Here is a 15,895-nt window from a genome sequence, read left to right as displayed (position 1 = left end):
ATTTAATCTCTTTACAATAGATAGCCTTTAGAGGTTAGAAGCAGTGCAATAATAGCATCTGATTTGTGCTTTTTGAAAGACTACTTTCACTGTTGAGTGTCCTACAAAAGCAAAATACTTGTGTCTCTATGAAGTGCAGATAGTAAATTTTAAAAAGCCCAATGAGCTCATAAGCAGTTGGTTTACTAACTGTAATCATTTATCTTAACTACACTTCATTAATATAAGCTTGGTGGCCTTGAGGTCCTGGGACATATTAGATTAGGGAAACCCAACTATTTTCAAATAGTGTGATTTGAAAAATTCTCGAAATTGTTGGGGTTCAGGAAGATTATTTTATTGCTGGGGCTGGATGGGAAGTTTAGAATAAGAAAAGAAAGTGTGATGGCTGGCTTCCATCTATTCTCCCTTTCTGTTGGAGAAATATTGGTGGGGTGACTACTTTGCTGTTGACCCAATGCTTAAATTTCAGAGCTAGTTCAATCCAGTAAATATTTGCTGAACAACTATTATATGTTAGGCACCTAGCTGAAACTGGGAATATAAAGAGAATAATTAATAATAAAAGCAGGTATTACTAACAAGAGACAGGCACTGTGCTAATGCTTAACATGCACCATCTCAAGTTACATTAATTTACACACTAACCATATGGGGTAGATGCATTTATTATATCATTTTCTGGGTGAGAAATCTAATCCCTTTAAGGGGCTTAAGTTACTTCTCCAAGGTTACACAGCTAGTTAGGGGCATAGGCAGTATTTGGACTCAGGTCTGGTATTAGCACCAATTCTCTTAGCCATTATGCTCTATAAGGACCTTACTTGAGAAGTTCAGGATTATACATATATGGGTACAACCAACCCTAAGACCATCTGGCAAAACTGGCTGCTTGAGAAGTCCTGGATTTATGTAAGATGCTCTTGGAATGGAGAAGATTGTGAAGGAGGGTCCCCAAAACACACTATACGAAGGGGCAACAGAAGAGAAAAAGAATTAGCCTACAGCAGTATGATATTGAGGACCAAGAAACAGTGGTTCTCTCTTTTGTGAATAGTTATTATTTCTACTTCAAAATATCAGAAAGAAATCACAGTACTATGGACAGTTTGTGGAGCCACCCTATCTTAGGGTGAATCCCGGCAGGTGCAGAGTTCATAGTATGACCCTGGCACCTAAGTGTAGTTAAGTAAGCTTTCATTTTTCTTTAGCCTTAAAGCGAAGTAGCTTTCTGATAGGTATAATTTAGGAAAGTCTTCAAAGAAAATATTTAAAGTCCACTATCTCAGAGAAAAGCAATTTTGCAAAAGATCTATCAGCAAAAGCAAGGCCAAACACACCAATTATTTAGTGAGACTTGTATTGTTATATCATTGCTCATGTTGTTTCTTTATGCATTTACCTGGAAGAAGGCTTTTAATGTTCAACAATTCTCAAAGAGATAAAGACCCACACTGATGTGTCAGAAAGAGCTTTACCCTGGAATTAGATCAGTTTAGGTTTGGTTACTTACTAGAATTAGGTAACATTCTTAATCTTTCTGAACCTGTTTCCTATCTGCAAATAGGGATAACACTATCTATTACAGAGGGATGTGGTTAAATTAAATGACACATGTAAATGAAATATATCCTTCCAGACTGAGAACATACCTAGTAAATGTCAAGTGATCTGCAAATATTCTGCCTTCTGAAGTGGATGAAACCTGTTATCATGTTCTTAACCAATGGTCTAAATATCAAGACAATATTTAGTTAAAAGTTATATTTGTTCTTTCACTGTCCATCTGCATTTTAACATATTCTAACATACTCTCCTTGATCAATTGTGTCAATATTAGTAACATTTGTCATTTAAGCTATTACTGTTCATATGTTTAAAATATTTCAATGTGATATAAGTCATTACTCAAAGGGATGCCTAGCTGGCTTTGTCAAAGATTTATTTTAAGTAAAAATAAAAGACACATTTTTCATTTCCAGCAAGTTTTATTGAACAGTGTATTCATTAACTGTATGAACTTTGTGGCCAACCCAATACAGTAGCCAAGACATGGAAACAACCTCAGTGATTTTTGTGGATGAATGGATGAAGAAAATGGGGTGCATACAACCTATTATTCAGCCATGATAAAGAAGGAAATCTGGCTATTTGTGACCACACGGGTGGATTTGGGGGGCATTATGCTAAATGAAATGTCAGACAGAGAAAGATAAATACTTTATGATCTCATATGTGAAATCTAAAATACTGAACTCATGATAGAAAGAATGGAATGATGGTTGCCAGAGCTGGGGGTTGGAGGTGAGGAAAATGAGTGAAGATGATCAAAAGATAAAAACTTCTACTTATAAGATAAGTGAGTAATGGTGATGTCATGTACAGCTTGGTCAGTACAGTTAACAATACCGTATCTTATGTTTGAAAGTTGCTAAGAGAGTAGATCTTGAAAGTTCTCATCACAGAAATACAATTTGTAATTATGTGAATTAAGGTTAACTAAACATTGTGGTAATCATTTCACACTATATATATATATATCAATCATCACATTGTACACCTTGGACAGATACAATATTATATATCAATTAAATCTCAGTAAAACTGGAAAAATTTCATTTATATTTTAGCATAAATATATCAGATTGGGTTTCTTGACAAGATTAATAATAACTATAGATAAAAGGAAATAAGATATTGTTGTTGCTGTTGTTTGCTTTTCCAGAGTGCAAAACACTAAAAAGGGGGGAGGTGAGTATGGGCTTGCAAATGCTGCTCCATGGGCCCTAATGCTGTGATACAGACATTTAGTCCAGATCTGAAAGAGAACTTGAGTCATTTCAACAAATCTGCAAAACAGTCGTGTTCAAACGTGAAGAGATGAATAGATATCAGTAAATTCTTTTTCACACTGCAAGAAATGTGCCTTCAGCTTTCAGCAAAACCTCAGTTTTCGGGTTATGAGGGTAACAGTTCTTAAGCAAGCAGTACAATGCTTCCACCAGTGCTTTCTCCCTATGATGAATAAGTTTTCAGTCTCCCCACCAGTGCTCATCCCTTCTCCCCTTAACGTCTTGGCCAAAATTCAACCATCAGCCCAGAAAACTCTTTCCTAGTTTCATTGCCTGTACATGACCACGTTATTTCAATCACCTTGGCACATTTATATTACCTACTTCCTAAGTTAGGTATTACATATATGAGATTTTAAATAAAAGAATGCCTGTAAAGTACTTAATGCTCAACTCCTAGAACAATATGAATATTCCGTAACTGCTGACTAGCATTATTATTATATCATTTACATTAAAACTAATCTGTACTTTCTTTCACACACCCATGTTCTTTGTCCCCAACTGGGGTAAAGGAAATAAATGAACATTTGTTGATTATCTACAGTGAGAGTATAGAATGCAGTGTAGGCTATAGAATTAGTGGTGTTTGTGAGGTCGGATCTTAACAAAGGGCATCGCGAAACAGAGGAAAGCTTCAAGTGAGCTTTATTAGGGGGCGCTACCGGGCGAGGTTCACCGGTCCGAGAGAAAGGGGCCAGAGAAGTCGCACCCGGGCGAGGGTTGGGCAAGATTTTATAGGGGAAGAAGGGAAAGGGGTGTGGTGAATCTGGGAGGGCGCAGGGTATTCCTTATTTGGTGGTCTCTTCGGGTATCGTGGCAATATCTGGTGCCGGTTACATCAGTCTTGGGACCGCTAGTCCCGCTCCTCGAAAGGCAGGAAGGCTGGGCCGGGTGGAAAGCCCCCAGGTCAGTTCCTGGAACTGGGTGGTCCGGAATGCCTCCAGGTCAGTTTCTGGAACTGGGTGGTCCGGAGAGTTTCTCTCTGATGCAACCTGTGAATCTGATTGCGTTCCCCTGCCTGGGGCCAGTTGGCCTTACAGTGTTCAAGACTGAAACTGACCTGCATTTGAATTCCAGACCTCTCACTTACTTAGACTTTACTAAGTCTCAGTTCCCTTACTAATAATTAGAGATAATAGACATTTCAGGGACCACGGTAAGGATTAAAAATATTATAATGTTTGGATCCAGAAAGGGCATTCATTACCTCATTTAATGTAAACTCTTAGATAATCTGATTGAGTTTTGAGAATCTGATAACGGCTCTGCATCCTTTTGCTAAAAATAATTAGATAGTGTTTTATAGTAATAATATATTATAATAATATATAGTAAATAATTAGATAACTATTCGTAGCATTTTGCATATAATTCCAGGGATTTGCTGATATGAAAAACAATCAAAGGCTTTAGTTGGCACAAAGAACTCAGAGAAATTGTTATGGGGCAAGAATTAGAATTCTTCTTGAAATACAGACTATCATCCTGGAGAAGAAAGAACAACATTTTAATGTGGTCAAATTTGGGTCAAAACTATGCACTTCCATAATGGTGTTTCTACCAGGTCTTGATTTGACTGGGATTGAAATTTCTGACATTACTGTCCCCATCACAGACTTGAAAACCTGGCAGACAATCAAGTGCAACCTACAGTTAAAGGTCGCTCATCTAAAAAAATGGGTATGTTACTACCATTCTGACAAGAGCGTTATGAAGATTAAGAAAAAGCACAAATAAACTCTCCTAACACCTGACAGCCAAGTAGTACATCTTTCAGCTCTTTCATTTCTTTTTCCTTCTTACCTTACTTATTTCCTTCCCTGCTCTGAGTTCTCACTGTGTTTCATGTCCCATAATGCTGGAGTCATTGTAATGCTTTTACTCAGAAATCTCATTTAACATTTAGCGTAGTAAATAAGAAAGCCTAAGAAGTGATTGAGGTAAACTGCCATTATTGCATCATTCTGATAACCTGATTTGTCCAGAAATGTAATTATGTGATTCTCCTTTACTTCTATTTGCTCACCATTCATGGGCACAAATTGAGTGTATATCAGATATATTAAATTCCTGCAAAATTATCTGTGGTGTGATTTGGGGTTCTATTTGTGTACTACAGCTTTCCTAAAACTAAACTATTATCATTTCTACCCCTCTTCTGTCTGAAAATCCTCAAAACATAAGTTCTAATCAATAGTTATCTAATTGGCATTATAGTCATTCTTTTTTTGCTTTTTCTCTGATTATAAGTATCTTCTGACTCTTAAGTCAATCAAATGGGTTCTCTACATATGAGGAAGCTCAAAGAGGAAAATAGGATGAGTAGGGTAAGAAGACATTCACACATAGAATTAGTGGAAGCCTTAGCAGTAACAAAGCTAATGAAATTAGAGCTAATTAATTAGCAGTCAGGAAAATTTCATTATGTGGTGTCATTAACTGGTCAACTAGGGTAACTAGGCTTACAAACAATAGAAAGCAAAGAGTAGAAAATCTGTTGTTTCTTCCAGCTTCTCCTGCCTGTTACCAGCGCAATTTTCTCCTAGTTTATGAAACAATAACAGTTTGGTATTAGAATTTAAATGCCATCGATATAAGATATGGAGATATGTGAAGCCTACTACACTTTCTTCGTAAACTAGTACTATAGCATCATAAATCCCACAGTAGAATGATTCAGTTGAAAGACAAAATTCATGCAGAGTACACTATTTGTTTAAACTTCAAAAAAATCAAAAAAGATTGCTATATCTTGTTAGATATGTTATGAGCCCAAAGATATGTTATGAATCCCAAAGCCAGCCAGGCTATCCCTCTGCATTTCTTTGTCCTAACACAGGCTTTTGTCCACCAGCATGCCCCGTCGGCCCCTATACAGAAGAGAACACCGTCTGTTAATCAAGAGCCCCACGCCGCAGACACACGGCGCGTAGTTAGAGCTCAACGATGAAGCTGGAGGAGAGGCAGGGATCTCCCAGTTGTGTCCGGCCTGGCGGGATTCTAGAGAAGCTATTTCTTTAGAAAGCGTCCCTTTCTTTAGACAGACTGGGGCATTTCCAGTAGCTGGCCACAGTGCCCCGAAAAGGTGGACTCAGATGGACTTGGGCATCAAGGAAGGTTCTGTGGGGGGCTCACGGGCTGTTCTTCCGTGTTTCGAACATACAAATCAAGTTGGGGGCAGGCCACCACTAGTGCAGGGCCGACCAGAAGGCACGTCAACAAAGTGTCCCCTCCCTAACCCCTGCAGCCCCTTCTAACAAAAGGAAGACCAAAAGGAAGATGTCCAGGGAAGCCTCATCTAAAAGGTGGAGGAGCAACATTCCTCGGTGCAAGTGTCCTGGCCGTGGCTGCAGCGGGAGGACCACACCATGCCACCCCCTGGCTGGGTGTCATGATGAAATTTGGACATTATACCAGAAGCCAAAGGGTCACTCCATCAAACCCTTAAGAAAAGGATGAGGGACGAAGCGTGTGTGCCCTCGAAGCCCCAATCTTCTGGTGCTCCAGTCTTCAAAACTTACACAAGCTGCCTCTTACATGTCTCCTTTAGTTGTCACCTTGGGACAAGGACCTCTGAGCACCTGACTGAGGAAACAGGCCGCTGCCACAATCATCCTACTGAGCCCTCTCCCCTCCCCTCAAAAAGGGCTAGCAGCCCCCTTCCCTTGAAAGGGCTTTTCTTTAGAAAGGGCGGCCTGGACTTAGCATGAGAGGGGAATGCAGTTTAGAGACACCTGGGACCACAGGGTGCTTTCAAAGCCTCTCCCGCCCTTCCAGGTCTTGTCTGGTGGGGTTTTCAATATTAACGCCGCACAGATAAATAACACCCAGTGTCAGGATGAAGTGTTCTTACGTGCACAGGGTCAGATGGAGGGTTGAGGCCCCGAGCGTGGTCCGGTGTCACGGGAGTGGGGGCGGGGCGGGGCAGGGGGCTGGCCGTGAAGAAACAAGAGGAGGAGGGGCAAGGCTCAGTACTGGATCCTGCTGACTACACCCACACCCACACCCACACCCACTTATAATCTTTAGCTGCCCCATGAACGTTTTGTGAACTGTTTAAAAGTGGTCTGTTGAACAAACAGCGGCGCCACTGCCAGCCATAATTTCATTGCAACGAGTTAAGACTGTTAACTCTTCAGGTTCCGGGCCAAAGATTGACCTGAGCGGAAAGGGCCAAGGAGCCGGGGGCCCTGCCTGGCGTGAGGCCCTTCTCCAGAGTGACAGCCCAAATCCTGGGCAGGAACACCCTCATCCTGGGCAAAGGCCATACTGTGTACACCCCACCATCACTGAAAAACGGGCCCACCCCCCATCTCTCTGGGATGTAGAACTAACTAAGGGGATCTTGGGCGCAAGGGACACAGAGATAGGGTCAGAGACACCGCCACGCTCACCCCATTCCTCTTCTAGAAGCGGCTATTGAAATAGTTGGGGGTCTTTCTTACTTTCTTCTTCTTTTTTTTTAACCTCCAAGGAAAAGTTCTTCAAAAGTGACTTCCCTGACCCTTGGCTGTGGGTCATGCTGCAGGGGGCAAATGACGTGATTTAGATGACAGAGCAGGCGCTTTGCTGCTGTATATAAGAGGCTCATCTGCCCTTATTTCTCAACGACCCCCCCCCCCGCTTTTCTTCCACAGGTGGGTGATGCTTCTGGAAGTGCCAAGATGTGTGAAGTAAGTCATGAAAAGCACTTTACAAGCACCAACCTGTTTCCAGTGGGAGCTGCTAAGCTACACCTTGGCTCTGGGTTTTAACCCTTTTTTCCAGCAGTGGAGAGAAGGGGGCAAGGATGTGGGATAGGGATGAAGAGGGAAGGTGGCCAAGAGGAGGGGTCAGCCGGGGAGACGGAGGAGCGTCTGGTTTCTGAAGAACAGACCAGGAATTGTGGTGGCTGCCCGCTGAACACCCAGGTCTGAGAGAGACCCGGCTTGCAAAACGCAGACTCGCCGCGTGGTCTCCGGCTTTCGGTCTGGCCCTAGGGGCAAGCACAGGAGAGCTTGAGTCTCCCTCGACAGACTTGGGCAGTCATCTGGTCCGGGAGCCAAGAGTTATGATTAGCATCCGAGCTTGGCCTGGACGCTGGGGAGAAGAGCCTGATTGGCAGAAAGAGGTCAGAGGGACCAAGATTAGGAGCTGTCACCCCAACCTCGGCATCCCTGAGTGAGGGCACCTTGGCCCTCTGTGAAAAGACACGAGGGGACACACGGGTCCCCAGCTGCACCCACCACCGTTCTGCTGATTCCTGCCATGAAAACACCATTATGGAATGAGGAGAAGGAGAGAACGTTTGTTTTGTTTTTTTTTCTTTAAAGGCGACTTCCCTTGGCAGGCAACAAACAGGTTGCAAAAGAAGGAGCAGTGGCCGTGAGAGGCTGGCTTGAGCGCAGGGAGGAAGGCAGCACCAGGCCACTCCTGGCACCTCTCCTTTCTCTCCACCCCAGCTCCTCCTGGCACCGGGCCACTTTCCACTGCCTCCGCCCTTGAGGCGCTGATGGATTGGTTCAAGTCTGCACAGCATGCTTGTCAAGTAACAGCGACGGAATGGGAAGCAGCGCCACCAAACCATCCCAACTCCACTCCAATACTAACGGTGCCCCTTCCTAGGGCCTCACTCTCTAGGCGCCCCATGCCGCATCAGGCCCTTATCCAGTTAGTGACCAAGAAGACCTGGACGGGTTTTGGGGAGCTTCCGGCTCAGAAGGCCGGGCAGACGGCAGGGCTCCCAGCCAGCATGCCATGTGCCACGATCCTCCGTAGGCTGGGGACCTCTTCGGGGAAGGGGTGTCTCTCACTGCACGGGCATGGCTGGTTCTCTGTGGAGGACACGTGCGCGCCCGCTTAGTCACCACAGCCTCCCAGCTCCCACTCTCATCCACGGCGTGTCTCTGGGCAGGTGGCCGGACCTCTTCAACTTTGGCCCCCTCATCTGTAAATATTTGGCACCGTGTTTTCCAGAGGATTAAACTGCACTATGGACTTGAGTTCTGCCTGGCGATAGCTGGTGCAGGCCACATCTAACCCATTAAACAGCATCTGACTCCACTGAACATTCTACGTAACAAACAAACCCCAGAATGGCTACATAGTTTCCTTGCGGCAGAGGGAAGGCTGAGGCAGGGACACAGAGGGGGCCAGGGAGGGGTGACCTTCTGCAGAGTGTGTGGCTTTCATGGAAGCCCAAAGCTCATGGCGCGGGAGCCCTTCCTGGGACTGCTCCAAGCGCAGACTGAGTCACACACAGGCACTTCTCTACTGGCGTCAAGGAAGGGAGGGATGAAGAAGTTCCTATTTTAGCACTGGGGGCCGCGAGGAGGTGGGAGATGAGAAAAAGCGGTCCAGGGTGTGCAGCGTTGGGGCAAGTCCTCCTGGGATGTTTTCCCCAGTATGTGTAGCAGTGGGGAGAGGGGAACCCCAAGGATGCCCCCAGGTTGGGAGGAGGGTTGCAGGCTTCCTGGGGTGTGGCTGAAGGAGGTCGCCCGACTGGGTCCTGCAGCCGGGCATGGGTGCTGGGGGGGAGTGGGGGGTGGGAAGAGTGATCCAGCCTGCCCAGGCGCTGTCTCTTGGCACACTCCAAGTCATGGCTGTCGCCGCCTCCAGAGGCGTCCCCACTCACGACCCAAGTTTTGCATTAGTAACAGAGCTGCGGAGCAGGAGTGCGGGTGTGACGGGGTGGGGGACGGGAAACTCACGCGGCTGGCCCTGACCTTTTGAGCAACCAGAACCTTCCCTGCCTCCTCCCAGGGCACCAGGATAGCGCCGCGAGCCACTCGGGTCAGTCGGGAGTGAACTTGGCCCGTGGCGGCGGCGAGTGGGGTAGGGCGCCCCCTCCCCCGCCTCAGCCCCGAGCACGGATCGGTCAGCAACAAAGGGATTTTCTCTCCCACCACACACACCCGCGCTGCCGCAGGCTCCTCGCCCCTCCTCCGCCAGGTCCCCGCGCGGGGCCGCCCCCCCACACGCACCCCCCGCCCGACCTTCCAGGACCCCCGGCTCTCTCGGCCAGCCCCCGACCCCAGCTCACCCCGCCCGCGCGCTCCTCTGGGCTCCCCCTTCCCAGGCGCCTGCCGCTTAATCTCTGACAAAAAGCAACTTTGGGTGGGCGCACGGAGAACCCAAGATGTGCGGCGGCGCACCCCAGGGGAGTGGGCACTGACTGGAGACCGCTCCGGCCCATCGTCCTGCGCTCCCTTCGGCCAGTCTGGAGTGTTCTCTCCGTGGACGTCTCCCCCACCTTCCCCGATTCAAAGATGCAAGCCAGGTGTAGCCAACTGTAAAAGGGGGCTCGGGGGCTTGGGGAGGGGGGCACCAGCAAGGATCGACCGGGAGAGCCGCTGCCAAACCGGGGCTGCCCGCCACACACCCCCTTTCCCCAAAACAGAGCCATGGCCCACTGTCAGCTCTTGGACCAACCTCAGACACTTCCCCTTCCCCCCGCCAACCCCCACCCCCGACGCCAGGCCTCGGCTTTTTGTTCCTTTCACTTTCTTCCACGGTTGTGCCACACACAACCACGCGTGTATGCAAGAGGGGGCCCCATTTGGAAGCTGGTGTCCCTCAACAGGAGGCAGCAGCCCAGGACAGGAAACCTCGGTTGAATGCAATTAATCGACCTTACTCCTCTCCTCCCCGCCCACCCACCCTCCACACCCCCTCGGGTCTGGTCCCTACAGGCTGGGTTCCCACTTGGAGTCTACGCAACCTAGAGGCAGATCCAGAATAAACGATCCATAGACCACGACTCTAGAGGGGGTGTCACTGAACTGCAGCCTCCATCGGGGCTTTGTAGAAATAAAGTGAACTCACTGCAAACTCCTCCCCCCAAAAGGAACAAGCTATACCAGAAAGCTATTAACGACAGCTATCATTAGTACACACAGGAAGCACAAAGGAACTTTTTACGAATAAAAGATGCATAAAACACAGGGTCCTGTGATCTGCACCCGGCTTCCCTGCTGATTGTGTGCAGCCTGGGAGTCCTGGGAAGGCTGGGGATGAGGGTCAGAGGAGGACAGGGGCTCCCACTTTCTTTACGAGGAACAATAGGAACCCCACGTCTGTTCATCTTGGAACCCGGAACACCCCAAACAAAGCTGTGGGAAAACTGCGGTAGACCTGGGGGCCCATGAATTTTTCTAGCTCTTCAGAGCTTAATTACTCCTCCTTGATCCGTGGGACCAGACACGACACCACCAAGGTTAAAATGCCCCAAACAGCGCCGAGCAGATGTGAGCGAGCTGGCAGACGCGCAAATGAGGCCTGCCTCGGAGCACGATAACAAGTGACTAATACGTTGCATATCGTTGAAAGAAAATTATTTTTCTCTAATTTGCATTTGCTTCGGGGGAAAAAAAAGCCAACCAGAGTCCCTCTTCACAAGCACGAGTCTAATCCTGGAAATGCAGCCCGGCTGCTTTAAGAGAGCTGGAAGGAGGCAAAGACTGCCAGCGCTTTGGCGTTGCAGGCTTGTTTATCTTTCCGCCTTTTCTCCAAGGCGGAACTCGTTTTGCAAGCAACATTCCTACAGAAAATGGCACACGTCATAAAAAGAGACCAATTTATAGAACTGGCAGCGAAGTTCATGTATCATTCTAGAAGCATTTCCCAGCTCCCCACTAGGGAACCCAACTAGATGTAGAAGTCCACATTATAACTCAGAGAGTAGACCTGCGGGCAGCGGGGGGCGGAGGTGGACCCATAATTTGCAGATATCCTGCAAGCTGTACACTCAGGGGCCGAAGTCACACAGAAGGGCAGGATATAGAATTAAGTCAGCTCTAAATGATCCTCCAAAGCCCGGGGTCCAGGGCTGCGGAAGCCTTCAACCTTGAGGTTGGGGGGAGTGGTGTTTACACCCAGCTTGCCCCAGGACAGCCCAGGGGCAGGCCCATCTTCTGGACCATCCTGAGGACCATCCTGAGCCCGCCAGCTTGGACCGGCCCAGCGGGGTATTGCTGCCACCCACCAACTGTTCTCCCTCCCACCCTGGCGCCTCCCCGCAGTGCCTGGCAGAGGACCAGGAACTCAGAGAAGGCCGGGCTGTGGGCATTTAGTTGATTAAGTCACAGAGTGGGTGGCGCTGTGGGCAGACCTCAAAACAGCACCGTTGGTCCTGCAGCTGAAAGGCAAGTGCGCTCTTAAAAACCGGCAAGGCAGGAGGGAGGGAGACGCAGGAGGGAGGGGATGTGGGAACAGATGTGTATGTATGACTGATTCACTTTGTTGTAAAGCAGAGACTAATAAAATAAAATAAAATAAAATAAAAGCTCTTAGAGCTGATGAACCGAAAAAAAAAAAAACCGGGAAGGCAAAGGGAGGCGGGTGATCAAAAGCCGACTTGCACCCCTCCCCACCCCCATTCAACCCCCCTTCGGGTCCTGAACCTACACACTTGTGTTTCCAATTCAGGAAACAGGGCCGAGGGCATAGAACACAGCGGCCGCCTGTCTCTTGAACTTGTCTGAACAACAGGGCCATTTCAGAAGAAGAACAACTGCCTTCAGAGCCTCTGCAACTTCCAGAAAGCCTTCAGTTAATAATACATTCTTTCCAACAGGCTTGCTTTAGGGCGGAAAGTTATTTTCCCAAATCTTAACAACCCGGTCACAAGCCACCGAGGCCCCAGGTCAACAGATCCCGGCCAAACCCCTCCAGACAGTTGACACTCATGACCCCGCAGGCCTTCTCCTGCCACCTCTGCCTAACAAGTTCCCTAAACCACAACACACCAACCAGCGCGCACGTCCACCACGATCCCAGGAGCCAGAAAGATGCGTGTCGCGGGGGGCGGGTGCCGCCGCCGAGGGCTCTCTCGCAGCGCATCCGAGGGCTCCCGGGCCAGCAAGGGGCGGCCACCTCTGCAGCTCTCCGCGGGCCTGCACAGTGCGCGCTTTGTGTGAGCGCCCAGGAGGCACAGCGCTGCTCCTGCACCAACAGCTGTCACATTATTTGCACTCGCTGTAAACAGCCTTCACATTCCCCCCTCACCACATAGTTAAAGCCAGACTAACAATCCAGTTAGAGATCAAACCAACAGCAGCATTGTGTCTGCCTTCGCACCAAGCCCAGCAGCTGGCAGGTTTCTCCGGAACAAGAGACCCCCCTCCCCCCACCCTTCCAGGCTCCAGCCAAGGCTAGCCGAGGCAGCAATGCGTGTGTCGCTGCTGATTGTTAAAGCAAGAGAACACAGCCATTTCTCGCAGAGTTCTGTGCGGTTCATCAGCTCTCCCAGAGTTTCCTCCTCCCAGGCCCCCTCCCCCATTTCCTCAGCTGGGAATAAAGGTTGTTCAGACTCCCAGGGTCGGTTTCTCTGCTCAGCAAAGTGTGGGTCGGCCTGCCCCGGCCAGGCCTGGGGTCCTGCAGCCCTCTCTACCGTGGTCCCAGAGGCTAGGGAGCTCGGCACTTTCTGCAGCCCAAAGCCTCGTGTGTTTCGGAAAACCGTCCAACTCCCTGAATCCTTCCTGGTCGCCCCACTGATCAAAATGTCTCCTTTTATGATTTTTGGTTAAGTCGAACATTTCCATAATCGTCATTATTAGCGCAAATTACATGCCTAATCGGTCCTTAAATAGATTTTAATTAAATAATCATACAAGGCTCATTTTATGACTTAAGAAAGGCATTAGTTTTCGTTATAAACTTTCCACCAGGATATAGAATAATGATAGCAGACAAATACTTATTCTTTGAAAAGCACCAATAACTGATGGGCAGAGTGTTGGGAAAGCAGACCCTGCTTCACACCTTCTGGAATCCAAGTGGAGACTAGACAGACCACATCTGCACAACTTTCCTCCGGAGAAGGGAGAGGGGATTTCTTCCTCCAAAGCATTACTTCTGTCTTCTCTTTGGGGCCAGGAGAAAGGAACCCCAAATGTTCCTTTTCCTTGCCCATCTGAAGAGATTTCTCCAGCTTAGAAGTCTCTTCTAGAGACCACTCCTCGCCACCCCCATCTGTTTTCCACCCCTCAGTCTGCTGAGAGCCGTGGTGGAAAGCAGGCAGGCTGTGCTTGTTAAATGCTATGTAAAATGCTGTTGATAAAATAATAAATACAAAGGATGGAGGCTGCTGGTTCCATGGGTGTTTTGACTGGAAATACCTTGGCACTTGTCATGTGTTTATGGGAGGGCAGACAACTCTAGGATTTACATAGTTTGGACATCTCTGTACTTCATTTATTCTTTCCTAATTGACGTAGGCCTAGAGCTATTTCAAGTTTGCATTTGTACAGAACTGTTAAATGCCTAAGAGTTTCTCCAATTAAACCAAGTTTTAAATCAAACCCAAGGCTGGAACGTACTCTCGGCCTCGCCCCACTCCACCCCTCTGCCTCTGTGGCTGGAGAAAACAAACAGACCCTCAACAACGATCCCCTGTCCTTGCTCTCCCCACCTTCACCACCCCCACCCCCGGGGGGGCACCTAGGGCAAAGGTTAAGGTGTCTTCAGATTACAGGCAAGGCCCTGGCTACACACACTGGAAAACACTGCAGTTGGGCGCATCCTGGGCATACTCGAACCTCTAAAATAGTGAGCTAAGATGGGGGGAAAACTGCTGGCCTGGTAAAACCCACTGTTCACAAAACAATGTCAGCAAAGGCTGGAAGGCATTCTTTAGAGAGGTACCAGGGACTCATGCCTATTGAAGCTCTTTCAGCACAAAGGCTTTTAGGGGAAGAAGGGAAAAGGGAGGTGGGGGGGGGAGAGAAAGGGAGGGCTCCTGTTTCAGAGCAGGCATCCCCAGAGAGTCAAGAACCAAGTGTAGCTTCAATCAAACGCTGACTTCCCCTCTGGGAGTCTAGTAGGAAACCTGATCACAGTAGCTTACTACCGGCCTGGATCCATACAGGTCTGGTTTTCTTCTCATGCTAGTAATTTTTAAAAATACATATCGATAGAAAAGAAGCAATCCCTGACAGACTTTTATTGAAAACCACACTGAGACCTCATAACATCCGGACTTAATCCCTATCAGAAAAACCACAGCACCTCTGGCCTCTGCAGTGGGCCAGACCCTTTCACCTCTTCCCACCAGGTCTCTCCCCTCCAGCTGCTGCTGTTCCCTCCCCCCGAAAGAATGACGGGAGGACTTGCCAAAGAGCACCTATATACCGGTTCTGGAATCAATTCCTAACCATATAAATGATCCCACTTAGGGGGAGAAAACAAAAGGTCCCAGCCTTTTCATATGGATTCCTTTAAAGCCCAAAATGCAAAGAACTGTAACAAAGGGAAAGAGGAACCCACGGAGGCAGACCTGGAGGAATAGCCTCAGGAATACCCTTGGAGGGGAGCTTAACCTGCAGGTTGGTCCCCAGACACTGGCCTACGCAGGTCTTGGGGGGGAGGGGGCGGCGGGCATCTCAGGGGCAGCAGGGAACGGAGAAGCAACCTATAGGAATCTGACCAGTCATTCAAAGCAATTACTAATCCTCCGGGCCTACTATGTGCCAAGTATTCTTTGATCCTAAAGGTGGAAAATTATTCCCAGACTTACAAATGAAGAAACTTACTGAGGCTCAGAGGCCATAAATAACCTGCCCCCAAGGTCACACAGCTAGTAAAAATGGGCCACGGTCAAACTCAGTCCTGGAGTTGCGGAGAGGAGCCAATTATTGGTCAAATTGTGCCATCCAGAATCCCCAAGAAGTTCGGAAGGCTTCCTTAGCCCTTGTACTCCAATAGAGTAAAAGGATAGCACTTAACACCTATGAAATTCGGTCCACAAGGAGCCCGCACCCTAGTTTCTCCTACACCCAGAAATCTCTTGGTCCATGTGAAGTCTTTCGAAATTTCTGCCAACATCCTACCCATCTCCCTACACTGGAACACCCTGGTGTGAGGCCAGGGATTCCCAACAAGGCTCCACTTTCCCCTCCTCCAGGAGCCCAGAACAGGCAGTGGGAGGTAGGTGTGCTACTCTTAGGTCTCTGTAAAAAGTGCCGACACCTGGAACTACAAGAAGGCTTGCCACACTAGTTTTGCCACATAAAGCAATAAATCAAATTATCTAGACAGAGCAAAAGCCCCTTGGAAAGACTGCC

This window comes from Mesoplodon mirus, assembly GCF_964341445.2.
Source record: "Mesoplodon mirus genome assembly, chromosome: 1".
NCBI classification, from domain to species: Eukaryota; Metazoa; Chordata; class Mammalia; order Artiodactyla; family Ziphiidae; genus Mesoplodon; species Mesoplodon mirus.
This window is presented reverse-complemented; position numbering follows the sequence as displayed.